This window comes from Vicugna pacos, chromosome 24 (genome assembly GCF_048564905.1).
Source record: "Vicugna pacos chromosome 24, VicPac4, whole genome shotgun sequence".
Classification (NCBI taxonomy): Eukaryota; Metazoa; Chordata; class Mammalia; order Artiodactyla; family Camelidae; genus Vicugna; species Vicugna pacos.
The window spans coordinates 13,999,492-14,009,134 of NC_133010.1; the positions used below are offsets into that span (position 1 = coordinate 13,999,492).

At 37.0% G+C, this 9,643-nt stretch overlaps 1 long non-coding RNA gene across 1 annotated transcript; it reads right to left on the reverse strand.

Annotated features, from left to right (window-relative positions):
* Positions 1-534: 534 nt before the first annotated feature.
* On the reverse strand, positions 535-9,200 carry LOC140689002 (uncharacterized). Its single transcript, XR_012063856.1, has 3 exons — positions 8,717-9,200; positions 8,265-8,369; positions 535-1,944 (listed from the first exon to the last, which is right to left on the reverse strand). It is a non-coding gene; the product is annotated as an uncharacterized lncRNA (long non-coding RNA).
* Positions 9,201-9,643: the final 443 nt, after the last annotated feature.

A 9,643-nucleotide genomic window follows, 5' to 3' on the forward strand; every position in this document is an offset into this window, starting at 1 on the left:
GCGATGATGCTGGACTGAAGTGTGTGCAAAGCAGCAACTGTCTTGAGAAAACCTCAGCACGGTCTTGACAGCCCATCAGAGTGCCTCTCCCTCCTCCTGATTAATGTCTGGAATCCTTGAGCTGAAGGCTCCCTTGGCTCTTACAGGCATATTCAGGGAGGGTGGCATGCTAATCTCTTATCAGTTACTTGGATCATAGCGTGAACCACAAATACACCAGGCACGCTCCACCTCAGGGCCCTTGCACTCTCCGTCCCTTTTCCCTAGAAGGTTCTACTCCAGATACAGCAAGGCTAACCCCTGCACTCTTCACTGCCCCTCTCCCACCTTAAATATTACCTTATCAGTGAGGTCTTCTCTGGCCGCCCATGTAAAAATTGTAATTACTCTCACGCCTAGAGCGTCCCACCCCCCTTTCCTACTTTACTTTTTCTTCCTGGTGCATCACAATCAGAAAGACTGTGCATTTGCCTATTTATTGTTGGTCACCATTCGTTAGAATGTAAACTTCACAAGGGCTGGCGTTTTTGTCTGTGAACTGCTGTGTATCCAGCACTTGAACTGCGCCTGACCCATTGTAGGTCTTCAGTAATGTTAGTTGAACGTGTGAACGAGTGAATACATATCCAAGGTTATTTTGGAGGATAGGTCATATGTGTGTGAAATGAGGGTAAAGGGGAAAAGAGAAGAGATCGTGATATTCCTGGAACGATGTGATTTACTCACATCACCAGACGGAAGTGGGGGTGTCCTGGGGGCCCTGGTTCACTGTGGGCAAAATCCCCCTACCTCGTAATTTTATCACCAGCGGGTATGCTAAGGCTTCCTGAACGGTGTCAAGTTGGAGGAGTTCAGAAGCCAGTGGAGAACGTTTCTGTGTTCTTCCTCTCCTTCAACACTCCCTTCCTTACAGGGGGAGCAAAGTGCGAAGCCATAAACAGTACGGAAAATCCCTTATCCCTCTAGAGATGAACACAGTGAGCATTCATTACAAGCGGATGACAGTTGGGGATGCAGATTTTTATCTCCCCACCTATGTTTTCTGAAAAAAAAAAGTCAGAATAAACCTCTGGCTTTGATTTCACCATAGGGATTTGTTTATAGGAATTCTTGGAAAGATAAGGGAAATCACGGTTGCTGGGGAGGAGAGGAGGAGAGTTTGGTTGCTCACAGCAGCCCCGGACTGGTGTCCATTGTCTGCGTGACACAGGGCTTGTAGCGCTTATGGACAGGCACAGGCGTGTTCACGGAGTGTCAGACACAAACCATCACGCTGACCCAACGTGACTAATGATGCCAGAGATCCATCAAAGAAACCCTCAGAAGACAGAAAAGAAGACTGATTTCTCGGCAGTTACTTCATTCATTTGCACAGAGACAAATGACATGCTTACATATCAAAAAAAAGTGAAAATAGAAGCAGTGCAGTGGCTTTGGAGAGCAAGGGTGGAAGTAAAATACTGGCTTTAGAGATCTTTTCAAAATGATCCAAAAGACGATTATAAATACTTCAGTAGAGAGACGCAGAATTTTAAAAATAAATAATAATTTTCATTTAAAAGAAAAAACAAGGATTCAAAGAAATGAACTCATTTTAATTTACTTTCAAAACTAACCTTGTTGGTGTTTTTTTTTTTTTTTAATTTTAGTACCATGCAATTTGATGTAGTAATTTGTTAGTAATCAAGTCCTGAAATTTGTGATTGGTTTACTTGTTAAAATGGTTAGCACACATTCAGAGTTATTCCCTAATGACGTTACTTACTTGCATTTTTGGTATCCCCCTTGGGTGGAGAAAGACAATTGATTCCAGTGGGGAAGGTGAACGGAGCCTGAGGGTGAACTTGTCCACGGGAGGGCGTGAGCTTGTGAATGTCATCTGTCACACGAGTCACACAGAGAAAATACTGGGAACCACTGCTTTGGAGGACACACTGGCGGGAGCTGCGCAGAGAAGAAGTTAGATTACTATTCTTGAATCCCGAATTTGATGTTACAGAGGACAAATTGTTTTTATGTAGTAACTTTACTTTTGTAACAAAAGTAATTGAAAATCTTTCCATATGATAAATAATGATTTAATAACTCAGTTATATCTGTACATACTCAAAGAACTGGACAGTTGAAGCAATCTTTCAGACATCATAAAAGAAGAGAATTAAAATGTCTGTGGTGTCAGAGCAATTCAGGAAAATGTTCTTTAATCTGTCTTGTTTGAACTGTACATTTTTTTGCTTTTGTTTTTGTTTTTGCAGAGGACCTAGTTTCAGTTCCATCACCTCCCCCAGTTCCCACTTAAAGTAGAGATTTTATTAGACAGAAATATGTTCAAACGTTATCAGATTAGTTAAGCAAACCTTTCATACAAAAAAGGCAATGGGAAAAAAAAATTGCTCTTGATGATTTAGTTTTAACAATCACAGTAACCCTTACCAGCTAGTCTAGGACATTTGTGGTTGAAGATTTTTGAAAATCATGTTTATTATGAACATTACTGTATGTGGAAAACAGATCTCTTATTTTACTAGGCACTTGTCTGCTAACTTACTATAACTTTTTTTTTGTTTTAGGTGGACCTCTCTTAACTTCTGCTGAAACGATATCTGAATGATTCATACCTTTGGAGAGAGTCACACCCATTTCATGCAGAATCAGCTACAGTAAAGGTAAGTCATCCAACAAAGACTTTTGACTAATTTTTTTGTGGGTTTGAAAGAAGAAAGCATATCCTTGTACTTCTTGCTTAACTTTAGGATTAGAACATTCATTGAAGTAATCAGTGAATTTGATGACAACTCGACAAGTTAAGCAGAGCTGAAATTACAGGGAAGATTTAGAGAGGAACCAGGTCAAATCCATGTGAAGGTTCATGTGAAGAATTGTTTTATGGTTCATAGAATTGCCATTGTGCATTTCCATTGTTTGGACCTTGGAATTTTCAATAATTGAGATCTCAAGTCTACAGAGTATGGTTTATTGTGCTTTATACCTTGGATTTTTATGTATTTAGTTATTTTGGGGAGTGAGGGAGGTAATTTGTTTATTTTATTTATTTTTGGAGGAGGTACTGGGGTTTGAACCCAGGACCTCGTGTATGCTAAGCACTGTACTCTACCACTGAGCTATACCCTCCCCCAATTCCTTGGATTTTTCACTGTAGAAGTTTGAACAAGCCATTGAAAACCAAAAAAAAAAAAAAAAAAAAAAAAAGAAAAAACATTTACAGGGAGACTGTGGTTTTCAGCCATTTAGAAATAAGATGATGGGACTTCCATGAAACATTCCATTTACTTTTATCTCTTAAAGACTAGATGCATCAGGTCAGTTGGTCAGAATGTGGAACGGGAGTTACAGCTGTGCTCTGTGGTCCTTTGTGGACAGATGCCACCTGTGTGATCTGAGGAACACTGGAAAGTGTGCAGAAAGCACCCCACCTCTTGACCTATGACCTAATGATAATTGGAACTTCGTTTTGTTTTCTTAATTAGCAGATATTCCAAGTATTAAAGACATATACTCTAAGGAGGAGTAACAAAGCACTTTTTGTGATTTATACTTTACTGTGAATTAATTATCAAACAATCAAAAAACTCATCAACTAGTTATGGTCAGATTTGTAAAGGAAGTAGGAGGCAGTGATTATGAAAAGAAGTATACTCTAAGGAGGAGTAACAAAGCACTTTTTTGTGATTTATACTTTACTGTGAATTAATTATCAAACAATCAAAAAACTCATCAACTAGTTATGGTCAGATTTGTAAAGGAAGTAGGAGGCAGTGATTATGAAAAGAAGTATACTCTAAGGAGGAGTAACAAATCACTTTTTTGTGATTTATACTTTACTGTGAATTAATTATCAAACAATCAAAAAACTCATCAACTAGTTATGGTCAGATTTGTAAAGGAAGTAGGAGGCAGTGATTATGAAAACTTTCAGCATATCATGTGCTGGAAATAAGGTAATAAAACATGCAAAGGTAAAGACAAATTTAACTTCCTTCTGTTTTATGTTGAGTCCACTAGCTTTTGTAAATAAAACTTCTTTTCACCTGGCAACATAAATCCTGTAGAAACTGGATGTAAAGTGTAAACTGGATTTTCTCCGTACGGTAATTACTATTCTCCCGGCATTCTCTAACATGTATTCTTTTGGAAGTTGGGTCAGTAGCATCATTCCTTTCAAGTTAATTTTCAAGTAACTATTTTTTTCCTCCCAAAGCCACGGGGCTGCCCTGTTCTACTCAGTAGAAATGATATAGTTAGGAAAGCCTCCAATTCTGCCCTTTTCTAAGGCAGCTCAACTGAAAAATTGCAATTATCTGATGATTCTCATCAGTTTGGCCACAAGATAACAATCTGATATGGGTGAATTTATCTCCATTTGCTTGTGTATTTAGAGGAATTTCCAATGCAGAGTAGACCAGAGAGGACATGCCCTGTGGTTAAGGTAAAAGATTAGTAAAAGAAGAAATATTACAGTGGCAGTTTGGAGTTGCTAAGAGAATTAGCCTAGTTAATTCCTAACTCTGTCTTTGAGCAACAAGTTACTTTTCAGCCCGTTTGAGCATCTGTAAATAAGACCTTGGATCAGATAACATAGATGTTTTGAGTTTGTACGGTTTCAGTCCCTTGTATGTCAGCGCTCTTAATTTTACTTGAGTTCATTTTGAAGATTGAAATACTAATAATTATTATTTTTACTTCAAATCTTCACTAGCACTTACTATGTCCTAAGTGCATTTTGTAACTTCTTAACAGAAAACTAATGAGATAGGGACTGTTACTATTTCCATAACAATAATCCGGAGAGGTGCAAAGAGGTTAAGTAACTTGCAGGAGACACACAGCTAGTGAGTGGTGAAGCTGGGGTTTGAACTCAAGTAGTTTGTCTCCAAAGCCTGGATTCTTAACCATTGACCTAAAACATACAGTTGGAAAACAAAACAAAACAAAAAACATTCCAAGTTTATGTTTTGCTAGTCACTAAAATATAATATGCAGTGGTTTTTGATTGACTACTAGATGGAATGAAATTTAAAATTTTTCTCTTAGGTCCTCCAGTAGTAAATTGTGATTTTAATGCAAACTAGCAGGTTTGCTTTGCCTGACAACTCATTGTTTCCTATCAGAATATTCACTGACATCTCCTGACTTGTGTTTTCGGTGGAAACATCCTTCTCCAACCAGAGTTGGCAAAGGTGGTAATAGCATGCATTGGCCTGTCCTGGACGCCCTGGGAGAGTTTTTGTTGCATAGAGTAGAAGGTCTTCTATCATTTTGACAACCTATGCCTTTATTGTTGGTTTGTAATTCAAAAGAATACTCAAAGACCAGCACATGGAGGACAGTCCCAGGGTCTAAGAAAGTGTGTATAGAAAGAGTGGCTAGTTAGAAAATCAACTCAGATTTCAACTGCTATAGTCATCAAATATCTTCTCAGAAAAAAATCCATAGCAATTTATATAACAGCTGGGAGGAAGAGGGAAGATGCAGAAAAATAAAAATTGTCAAAATGTGTTAGCCTAAGGGCTTATTACACATTAAAATTTTTTTTGACATACAAAAAGTTGTGCATAATTAATGTATAAAACCTGAATCTGGAGATGAGTATAAATAAGCCTATGAAACCTTCACTACAGTTTGTACCATAAACCTGTTTATCACCTTCAAAAGTCTCCTCCCACCCTCTTGTTTATCACTGTTATTTTTTGTGCGTGACAAGAACACTTAACTTAAGACTTACCCTCTTAGCAAAATTTTAAGTCTACAACACAGTATTGTTACATGCAGGCTCTATGCTGTTCAGTAGATCTTTAGGACTTACTCATCTGGTACAACCGAAACTGTACCCTTTGACTAATATCCCTATTTCCTATGACGCATATTTTTACTAATCAAGAGTTGTGCCAGCCCTGGATGAGAATAATTAAAAGTTTGGTCACACAAGGCCTCTTCATTGTGTCTTACCTAAGGAAATTTAGGTGGAAAATCTAGGTGATTCTTTTCTTTTTAATAATATATCTAAAGAGCAGACTCCTTGTGTACAGAGACTGTGTCAGCAACACTAAGCATTAATGTCTGCTACATGCGTCTGATGATGGGAAGACACTGCTTCAGCTACACTGAGCTGGTGCGTGATTACTGGAGGCAGATATGTATGTGTGTGTGTGTGTGTGTGTGTATTTAAGTGGTTACACGGTTACTGGAGGCAAATATGGATGTATGTGTGTGTGTATGTTTAAGCTGTTACACAGTTACTGGAGGCAAATATGTGTGTACGTGTGTGTGTGTGTGTGTGTGTGTGTGTGTGTGTGTCTAAGCTGTTACATGGTTACTGGAGGCAAATATGTATGTACGTGTGTGTGTGTGTGTGTGTGTTTCACCTCCTAGATAGAACCATCAAAGTCTTATTGTCAGTATTAGTCAGTCGGACATGGGAAGGCATGACTAAGTTAATCTCACATTTTGTGTTTAAATACTCATTGTTGGCTTAGTAACAATGCCTCCTTGGAGGAGTAGAAACCATGTCATTATGCCATTTAAATGAATCCAAGATTACCTTATTCTGTACTACTTTATAATTAAGAAAGTTCTTGGCAATCTTGTCTTGATTATAAAAGAGTATAAATACTTCCTCTGCTTTCTGAGGACATGTGGACATACTTATTCTCTCAGTGTCAATGCTTTGTTTATATCATCATAATATGATGTTCTGTTTTCACACAGGATTAACTGTTTTGCTAATTTAATAATGGCAAATTCAGCACACAGAACACATCAGAGATGTCCCCAGGGATAAAAGTAAAAATACATCGGTCCCATGTACTTCATGGGAATAAAGGTGGAAATAGAGTTGACTTTAAGCAGTAAAACAGTTGTTACAGTTGTTAAAATGTGTTGTTTCCCACAAATCATGGAAACACTGAGGTGGAAGGACCCACTTAAAGTTATTATTTAAAAACAAATCAAAAAACAAACTTACAGAGAACATATTGGTGATTGCCAGAGGTGAGGGTTGGAATGTGGGAAAGATAGGTGAAGAGTGTCAAAAAGTACAAACTTCTAGCTATAAAATAAATAATTCCTGGGGATGTAATGTACAGCAGGGTCACTGTAGTTAATAATACAGAGTTGTATATTTGAAAGTTGCTAAGGGAGTAAATCTTAAAAAGGCCTCATCACAAGAGAAAAATTTTTTTGTGCATGTAAGGTGACAGATGTTAACTAGACTTACTGGTAAGACATCATTTTTCTCTCTCTCTATATATGTAAGTGTCAAATAAAAAATTAAAAAGGTATAAAGTTATTTTCATATCTAGACACATGTCACATAACCTTTTCTAAATAGCGGGCTATCAAAGTAATTCTTCAGGAGTTGACTGGAAAAGAGATTCCATGACCTGTAGGTAGCTTGTTTCTGTTATTAAATGTGGAGGAGAACTGCTCATTGTGCCCTGAAAAATAAACTCACATGGTCTTCAAAATAGCAACACATCACATATTTGCATTCTCTCTGTCTCTACCTCTCTATCTCTCTATCACCATCTCACAGTCTTAAGTAGAGAGATACATGGATCTCTGTTCCGTCTCTTTCTGTCTCTCTCTGTATGTATACATATGTGCCTACATTATACTGCATCTTTAATCTTTAAAATTACATCTAGATTTATAGTTTTCATTTTCTTTGTACTCTTTCCAATTTTTCACATTCTACTCAAGTCTCAGAGCTGAAAATATACAGATTATGCTGAGAGTGTAATAAGAATAATCATCAAGAATAATCAATAAGGGGGGAGGGAATAGTTCAAGTGGTAGAGCGCATGCTTAGCATGCCCAAGGCCCTGGGTTCAATCCCCAGCACCTCCTCTAAAAGAATAAATAAACCTAATTACCTCGTTCCCCCAAATTAAAAAAACAAGAATAATCAATAAGTGTAATAAATGTATCAACTTATACATTTGTGTCACTTATTGTATAACTTTGAGGAAGTTGCTTTGCTTCTCTGTGTCTTTGTTTTCCTGACTATAATCTCAGAGCTACTATAAGAAATAAGTTAGAATATAACTCTTTTCACCATCTGGTAGACCTCACCAGTGTCTTATTTCTTCTTACTCTAGTAACTATATCCATTTGTACTTGTCCTTTTAGACTATCATTCTCTTGAGTTTTAACTATATCTGCATTGTGTTTAGGTTTTTTTTTTTGTTTTGCGTTTGTTTTAAAAAAGTCAATATTTAAAAGAAAAATAAAGCAAAGACACCAACCTGGAGTGGTCTGTGTCTTGTCCTGGAGGAACTGCAGTGCACTCTGGATCAGGCAAAGCAGAAGAATCTCAGTATTCTTTGTGGAGAACATATTGTTTCTGGCGCCTGGAATTTAAATGATTATCTTCTTTTCGCACTAATTATCCCCCTGACGTAAAAATGATCTCAGACTGTGTGTTGAGCAAGTGTTAAATCATATGATCTCTAATTCAGAATTACTCTTTGCAGACTCAGTAAAGGAGTTGAGAAAATGCTGGATTGCCAGTAACAGGAAGGAAAAATCCTTAACTTTTACTTGTTTCTTAATTGCTAGTTGCATTGAAGTTAGTCAGTTGAATGTATTCCTTTATATTCTTACTTTATTTTTGAAAGTTAAGATCAGCTGATCTTGCTGTTTTTATTCCTTCAACTTTCTATGAGTAGAAGAAACTGGTGATGTTTTTGAAATTTACCTGCATGGCTTTCATTTTCCTGGGATTGATGTGGAACATCCAAGTTCAGCCATCCACTTTTCTTCGACTCAGCATTCGCTCTAATCCAGTTTCTGCTCCCCACCCCAGGTCCAAGTCAAATTGTCTACATTTAAGAAGGAAGAAGGTCAGCCAAAGCAGGATCTGAAGTTCTGAAGGGGCTTATTTTGTAACATCCCTTTAAAGAAAGACATAAAAAGTAAGAGGCATTTACTGGGAGATATACCTACGGCAAGAGCTGATGGCTGTCATCAAAGTACATTTTTACCATTGTGTTAGGCTAGAAACCTTACCTTCTAGTAACTCCAACTTTTCTCTCTGAGTCTTCATAGAATGTCACAGATTTTGCCTGCGAGACCATTCCAGATTACCAAACAAATAATAAATGAGTTAAATCATCCAGTTAATAAAAGTCTGCCCTGACCTTGTCCAGCACTGTTTCCAGCCGAAGAAGAGATCTTGAGTCCCCAGGTACTTCCTTCCTGCCTGGGAGGATGCAGAAAATGTATCAGATAGAAAAAAAAATGTGAAATACTGATAAAAATACATACGTAATTGCTTCCTCACACCATATTTCTTAATAATTATTAATTGCAGAGAGTAGTTCGGCTTTCGCTAAATGGTTAAGGAAGTACTCATAAGTTTGTTGCCAAACAGTTTTATTGCAACAATGTTACATGGTTAAAATTTTAATATGTACTGCTTAAAATTTATAATACATCCAGTAAAAAGGCAGTTTTTAAAAAGTTTTTCTGCTTAAAACAATTTTTATTTTTAGTGAAAAAATACAGATACATTTTTGCTTTGAATTTAATTTTACATAGCAAATCAATTTTAGGTCCTCCTAGACAAAACTGATCTACTTTTTATTTTAAAACATATTTAATTTCAATTTTTCCCCTATTAGAC